The sequence below is a fragment of the Olea europaea genome, chromosome 7 (assembly GCF_002742605.1).
Source record: "Olea europaea var. sylvestris chromosome 7, O_europaea_v1, whole genome shotgun sequence".
NCBI lineage: Eukaryota > Viridiplantae > Streptophyta > Magnoliopsida > Lamiales > Oleaceae > Olea > Olea europaea.
In genome coordinates this window covers 14,236,227-14,244,667 of record NC_036243.1, presented here as the reverse complement: position 1 = coordinate 14,244,667, position 8,441 = coordinate 14,236,227, and the positions used below count along the sequence as shown (strand labels likewise).

Sequence of the window (8,441 nt, the reverse complement as noted above, 5' to 3'; positions counted from 1 at the left end):
AAAATCACAGAAAATGAACAAGAAAGATTACAAGAAAAGAGGCAGAAAATTAAATCCTCCAGTCATTCATCGAGAACTCAAGCCACACGACATCAAGATGAAGTTCCTTTCATGAATAGGGCTCAGACTCAAGAAAATACAGGATTGTACCCTTCTGTATGACCCACACCGATCGCCCCAAACCCTAAGGTTTTCCTTTATCAGTTAAAGGAAACCACAAGGGGTAAAATCACACACCAAACTCTCCAATACACACAGTATTAAGGAACACAAAGATGGAATCACACAGAAACCAGATCCAATCAGAGATTGGACTCTCACGAAGAAGACGAAGGAGAGAATGGAATACTCTGGAACCTCAGCCGCAGCTGGAGAGAAAGAAAAATGACGGTCCAAGTGAATTAGGGCAAAAGGGGCCAAGTATATATATACCACAAGATCCACCATTAGATCAAGTTCAATCCAACGGTCAAGAGGCACCCATTTAACTGAAGAAAGGCGTGTTTGGCTGCATTAAAATATGCCACGCCAAAACACGTTTTATCTACCATTTGGGCCGGGGCGGATCGGGTCATTTTATTGGGCAAGAGCCTAAGTTGATAAAAAACAGTTATTGGGCTTTAGCCCATTTGTCATCACAGCCCAGAAAAAGAAAGGTCATTGGTCATCACAGCCCAACAAATAGATGTGATACAAAGCAAGTGGCCTAACATAAATTTTAATTATAACTGCGAATCTATTCTGTTTTGTGAATGATATTGAAGATGGTTGAATAATTTTTATTTAGCTATCTGACTTTCATTCTGTTCTTTTATGACATGAGTATTGCATTTGTATTTCACTTCCTTTGGGAACATTTTGCTTACGCTGGATGTTTGACCGTCTGCAGAGAAGGCTAGGAGTGCAGCAGGACTAAGAGCTGTTGAAGCAACCTTAAGAACGAAGGCAGAGGCAGAGTCGAAGATGCAGCATGAGAGAGAGAGAAAAGCTGCCAAAATTGCAGTAGAAAAGGTCTTTTTTCTATTTGTTTCTCTTTTTAATTCTTGGTCTTGTGTGATTTCTGTTATTATTTGCCTTGTGGGAAACTAAAGAAATTTAAATTTTCCTGCGTTTGTTTCAATATATTTTAGATGACAAAAACTGTTGACATTGATGAGAATCGAGAGATTATGGAGGAACTTGAAGCAATAATGGGAGCCATCAGCAGTGGTAACTTGAGAAACCCTCTGGAGCAGCTCGGGCAACACATAAAGGATGATTACATAGAAGATGATGAAGAGGCAGTTCTGCAAGGAGACGAGGGGGAAATCCTTTCATAGCCCTACCTGCCCCTATATGGTTTTCCTTCATATCTTGAATAGATTGGGAGTGAAGGTGTTAATTATAAATTAGTATTCTTTTTGTGGGCTATTAGGGAACGAAAGGCTGAGATCTGTAATTAGTCGAACAAACATTTAAAATACAACCTGTGAATAATTTTACATAGATGCAGTCAAACAAACATTGAAAGGACAACTTGTGCATAATCTTGGATTGATTTAGTTATCTGGTAGTAGTTAGAATTTGTGATGTAAATCTGTATACCCAGCATGATGCTGCTATTGGATTGAAATTGGATCAATATCATAAAATCTCAGAATGCAGATTGATATTTATTTATTTATATATTTATTTAATTATGTATATGGACTAGTGATACAAGTGTAGACACCATTTTGGCATGGCAATTAATCAGTATTCGCAAGTGTCTAGGCTGTTAAGTGTGTGTTAATATTAGATCAGGATATGAGGATTTTGCATTTAATCGTCGTCCATGTCTTGAACAACGATTCCCAGTAGGCCATCTTGTCTTACCAACGAGGACTTTTGGATGATATGACAAATAGTTCAAGGAAATAGGATCGATCTTGGGGACTTGATTGTGTCAAAGATGGGGAAGTTTTTGTCAAATCCTAACTTGAGGTTACTGGATGATGTGTTTGGTTACAGGCATGGTACCTAAGTTGGAGGTCGATTAATGTAATGAGGATATTACTTCAAGCATCCTAATGCAATAATCAGAGAAGCCTCTCTTAGGAAAGCAAACTTGGATCTAATAGTTGGGGTTTGGTCAAGGTCCGGGGTCTAATGTCGCAAATAATACCATCTACACCTAGTTTGTTATTTAATTTGAAACTATGTGTACCTTCCTCGATATTTTGCAGGTTTGAGTTATCTAGCTTTGAGTCATAGTATACGTTTGGTAGAAATTTTACTTAAATTTCCAGTGAAATTTTTACCCGTTGCTTTTCATGGAGACAAGTCATTTATGGCAGGAAATCAGATATCACAGCTGCAATGTTGGACCAATTTATTGTAGAATGACCATGTTGCCCTTAACAGTTAATTCATTTCTTATGATTGATGGGCAACTTAGGTATTTCACTTTTTGATTTTCAAACATTGCTGCAACATGGGACCCATGTGCCGACAGGTAACGGTCGAAAATGTGCTCAAAATCAGCCAATAATTTCTGCCAGACTGCCCCTATATTTTGTATGTTATTTGATTACAATTTGTGTTATATTCATAAGATAGAGATTGCAGCACGTGTTATTTGGATTCCCTGACGTGGATATGAATTATTTGAGATATTTCTTGGCTTGAGTTGTTTTTGTCATTTTGTGCTATGTGAATATATGTTATTTGTTGTTTTGATATTTTGCATACATTGTATGATATTTGATAATGTGTAGATGCAACCTGAATTTATTTTTTCAAATTTATTGGTTAAATTAGTAGCATAAAAGTATCCACTGACTCTCACTGAAATTTGAGATTTTATTACATGATTTTTTTATATTATTATAGTATGTGTTTGAAAAAATTTCGATAGTTAAATAACGCCTTCACTGGATCTGAGTGACAGCTCTGTCATTGGTTCAAATTGAATTAATGTGGTACTCGAGAGGCTTGATTTATGTTTATATGCGATGTTGCATACCGTATGCGCCCTCTGAGTTTGGAATGGAGTAGAGATTGTCTAGTAAATGAGAAAAGTATTTTTTGTCAAACAATTTCACTTATTGTAAAAATAATTCACAATTCAAGCAAAAAATAAAAATAAAAAAATGGACCTAATTAAATACCAAAAAAGCAATAAAGTAATAACACATCAAATTTTATGAGAGAGCTCTGTATGTTCATCATGTGGCGCACTGAAATCCCCAACCAACTAGAAATTTTTTTTAGACAAAAGGGAAAATAAAATTTTGATGGGGAAAAATTGAATCACTTGGTAGTGGAAGTATTCAGTATTTTACTGCGGAATGTGAGAGATTTAAACATGACATCACATTACTTTCTCTCTAATTTTCATATTAGTTCGAAGTAGAAACAGTCCACAGAGAAACATAAATTGAATATGAACTCCTATAGACGAAAAAACGTCAATTTTGAGGGGTTTGACTTGATTCAACGCTATCTAAGATTATGTGAGCAAAAATATTAGGATTTGGGTTTATTTGGGGGATGTGGGGAGGCAATTAACCATTTTAATAGAAATTTGCCCAAAATGGGAAATTGGTAGGTTGGAAAAAGAGAGAATAATACTATCGAGTACTAATGATTTTGAACGCCAGATGTTAGCATATCAAAGATCTGAATAAATGAGTCGTAATTACTTTTATTTGATTGCACTTATAATTTAATGACACAAGTACTGTCATCTAGACCAGAGTTAAACACTAATTAATGAGGATATTACTTCAAGCATCCTAATGCAATAATCAGAGAAGCCTCTCTTAGGAAAGCAAACTTGGATCTAATAGTTGGGGTTTGGTCAAGGTCCGGGGTCTAATGTCGCAAATAATACCATCTACACCTAGTTTGTTATTTAATTTGAAACTATGTGTACCTTCCTCGATATTTTGCAGGTTTGAGTTATCTAGCTTTGAGTCATAGTATACGTTTGGTAGAAATTTTACTTAAATTTCCAGTGAAATTTTTACCCGTTGCTTTTCATGGAGACAAGTCATTTATGGCAGGAAATCAGATATCACAGCTGCAATGTTGGACCAATTTATTGTAGAATGACCATGTTGCCCTTAACAGTTAATTCATTTCTTATGATTGATGGGCAACTTAGGTATTTCACTTTTTGATTTTCAAACATTGCTGCAACATGGGACCCATGTGCCGACAGGTAACGGTCGAAAATGTGCTCAAAATCAGCCAATAATTTCTGCCAGACTGCCCCTATATTTTGTATGTTATTTGATTACAATTTGTGTTATATTCATAAGATAGAGATTGCAGCACGTGTTATTTGGATTCCCTGACGTGGATATGAATTATTTGAGATATTTCTTGGCTTGAGTTGTTTTTGTCATTTTGTGCTATGTGAATATATGTTATTTGTTGTTTTGATATTTTGCATACATTGTATGATATTTGATAATGTGTAGATGCAACCTGAATTTATTTTTTCAAATTTATTGGTTAAATTAGTAGCATAAAAGTATCCACTGACTCTCACTGAAATTTGAGATTTTATTACATGATTTTTTTATATTATTATAGTATGTGTTTGAAAAAATTTCGATAGTTAAATAACGCCTTCACTGGATCTGAGTGACAGCTCTGTCATTGGTTCAAATTGAATTAATGTGGTACTCGAGAGGCTTGATTTATGTTTATATGCGATGTTGCATACCGTATGCGCCCTCTGAGTTTGGAATGGAGTAGAGATTGTCTAGTAAATGAGAAAAGTATTTTTTGTCAAACAATTTCACTTATTGTAAAAATAATTCACAATTCAAGCAAAAAATAAAAATAAAAAAATGGACCTAATTAAATACCAAAAAAGAAAAAAAAAAAAAAAAAGACCTAATTAAATACCAAAAAAAGCAATAAAGTAATAACACATCAAATTTTATGAGAGAGCTCTGTATGTTCATCATGTGGCGCACTGAAATCCCCAACCAACTAGAAATTTTTTTTAGACAAAAGGGAAAATAAAATTTTGATGGGGAAAAATTGAATCACTTGGTAGTGGAAGTATTCAGTATTTTACTGCGGAATGTGAGAGATTTAAACATGACATCACATTACTTTCTCTCTAATTTTCATATTAGTTCGAAGTAGAAACAGTCCACAGAGAAACATAAATTGAATATGAACTCCTATAGACGAAAAAACGTCAATTTTGAGGGGTTTGACTTGATTCAACGCTATCTAAGATTATGTGAGCAAAAATATTAGGATTTGGGTTTATTTGGGGGATGTGGGGAGGCAATTAACCATTTTAATAGAAATTTGCCCAAAATGGGAAATTGGTAGGTTGGAAAAAGAGAGAATAATACTATCGAGTACTAATGATTTTGAACGCCAGATGTTAGCATATCAAAGATCTGAATAAATGAGTCGTAATTACTTTTATTTGATTGCACTTATAATTTAATGACACAAGTACTGTCATCTAGACCAGAGTTAAACACTAATGGTATTGAATATCATGATCCAAACAGAAAATGGTGGGGGTGGGATTTGATGATTGTGAATGCTTTTAATGCCGTAATTCTATTATATTACTATGTATCCTACTTTTTCTTTAACCAGACCCAACTAAGTGCTTGTTGATGTTTATAAGTTTTTGAAATTATAATATAATAAAAATGAGTAGTAATTATGGTACGTGTAAAATATGTGATTAAAATTAACGTTTGACTTTAATCCTTAAATTTTAAGGAGCTTCTAATGAAATATTGACTACCATTGAAGTGTTGGGCCTAATTATTCCATTTTTTAATATCTTTTTCCCTAAAAATTAACTATAACCACAGTTTCTTGGGTGTTTACACGCATTTTATTGGGGAATAATCATCAATTGGACAATAGTAACATCAACACTTCGTGATTCATCAATCATCCTAGGTACAAAACCCTCTTAACCTCTAAACCCCCGATTTCTTCTTGTTAGACATAATATATATCTATTAACGCTGGTGGACCCACATGGGGTCATGTGGGGTAAAATGACCTCATAGTTATTTAGATTTTTATTTTTTATTTTTTTATTTTTTTGCCTTTGCTTAAAATGTAGTTTTCTACCAAAGTACTGAGTCAACCCAATTAATTTCTCTAACCCAATGCCCAAAAAGTCCAAACCCAAATCCTATTATCGTAATATATGGTTTTATTTTCGTTAATGATACGTTGTTCGAAAAAAAAAATTCATTTTTAACCCCACAATTCAAACTATCTGGGTCCGCCCCTGTCTATTAACAAAAGAAGAGGCAGGATGGAAATAATCACATTAATGAATTGTAAATCTAAATTATTACAACAGTAGAGACATAACTGCAAATCAAAGCATGTGTAACATACAGTGTCCTTAAAATGAATTAATCTCTTCACCTATGTTTCTGAGATTTATTGAATGTTTGTCAGTAAACTGAACACCAAGCTTCTAGACCGATGAACACTATCACCAAAAACATGAGAAAAATCGAAGAGAAGAAAGCTAGGAACCCTACGGAAGTATTGGAGAAACAAGAGTGAGAAAAAGGAGCAAATTGTTTTCATTCAGTGTGTTGAACTGAGTTATAGGCTTCATGAGGGGTGATTTAATTTGTCCATTAACATGGTTCATTACTTACCATTAACATGCGCTTTTAAACCACAGCAGTTACATGAACTGGAGCTATTGCAAAAGCTAGAAGTAGCAACAGGGGTGGAGCCAGGATACGAGTTCAGTGCGGGCAAAAAAATTTCGACGTTGAACGTCAAGATTTTGGTCGTGAATTTGATGATGATAAAAAAAATGAAACAATATTACGATAATACTAAAAATGACATAATTTATATATTACACTTGTTCCTTGCGAATTTTCATACTTTGATATGGTTGTACAATAACTTCATTATTGAGTTTCAAAAATATATCTTTCTCTATATAAGAAATTGTGCTATCATTTCTCCCTCAGTTTGGAACATTTTATCGCTAGTCTCATCTTATTCTTATCGATTGTTTCATCTACTTTAAATTTCCTCTTGAAAATCTATTTGTATCATGAAGTTTTGCATCCTCGGGGACATCACCTTCCACTGTGCATATGGGTGCCTTCGGCTGCTCACTTCTGCTTCTGCCATATATTCATTTTGCATGGGGAGAAACATAGACGCAGAATTTTTGCCATGTCTTTACCTCGTCTACAACTGAACCTATTAAAGAGGCTAAGTAAATCATGCCCTGAGTGCTCAAGTTAATTTTTCTCTTTAATTATCCCTATTGTACCACCTTCAGCTTTGGACGCATATTCTCATTTTTATTGTTGTTTACTAATCCTATGATCTCAGTGACCTTATGTGGTAATGATGAGTTTCATGCACTCGTAACAGATCGTTCGATAAGCTAGATTATATAACATTGGATAGTCTGGTCTTGAATTGTGTAACAAGCATGTCCTAAGCGTCCGACTAGCTGTGTGTCACCAGAAGATTGACCACAATCTGAGAATGTAACCTGTGATGACGTCCTCTCCAAAGTGAAGTATGTTGGAGGAAAGATGTGTTTACTAACTTGGATTGGCTAAGACTTTTAAGAGAACAACACTAATAGGAAGAATGAAGTGAAAAAGGAAACTTGTATTTCTCAAATTCAAGACTTTACACACTTTTTGGCTTGTCAAAAAATGGAGGGCACTACCCCTTTATGTGGTGTTTACAAGAAGATTCTAGTCCACACATTTTCTAGAGATACCTAGACCACACATCAAAATATTTTCCTAGAATTCTTTAAATATTCTTTATAAAACCACATATCTTACTTAGATATTTATATAGATTTTTCTAGATAATGCTTCTAGAAATGCTATGCACGTTGGGCCTTTTAATTGATTTGGGCCTATAAGCAAAATCCTTAAACCCATATTATTTAGTCCAAAAATCAAGTTTACTACTCAACGTCCCCCCTTAAACTTTATTTTGCTACTCCAAGTAGAGTTCTTAACTTGCGGAACACATCATGCTTGAGTGGCTTAGTGAGAATGTCGGCGATCTGCTCGTGGGAGGTTACATATTTCAGCTGCACGTCTTTCGTTGCAATGCTTTCTCTTATGAAATGATATCTTGTATCAATGTGCTTACTTCTATCATGGAATACTGAGTTATTTGCCAATGCCAATGCCGATTTGTTATCAACATGGATTTCGATTGGCTCTTCTTGTGATACTCCAAGCGTCTTCAACAAGTTTCTAAGCCAAATCGCATGACAGACACTTGATGTTGCTGCAACATATTCAACTTTACATGTAGTGCTACGATCGATTGCTTCTTTGAGGTCCAAGTGAAAGCTGTGTCGCCCAAGTAAAACACATACCCAGTTGTACTCTTTCTATCATCACTATCTCCACCCCAATCGCTGTCACTATATCCAACAAGTTTGAACTCAATAGCTGATG

At 34.7% G+C, this 8,441-nt stretch overlaps 1 protein-coding gene across 1 annotated transcript in view; it reads left to right on the top strand.

Annotated features, from left to right (window-relative positions):
- Positions 1 to 1,653, top strand: part of LOC111397093 — an 8,915-nt gene extending 7,262 nt beyond the window's left edge. Inside the window, exons 7-8 of the mRNA XM_023023826.1 lie at positions 890 to 1,011; positions 1,131 to 1,653. The gene's annotated coding sequence lies outside the window, so the exon portion shown is untranslated. The remainder of the gene's footprint in view (positions 1 to 889; positions 1,012 to 1,130) is intronic.
- The last annotated feature ends 6,788 nt before the right edge of the window (positions 1,654 to 8,441 follow it).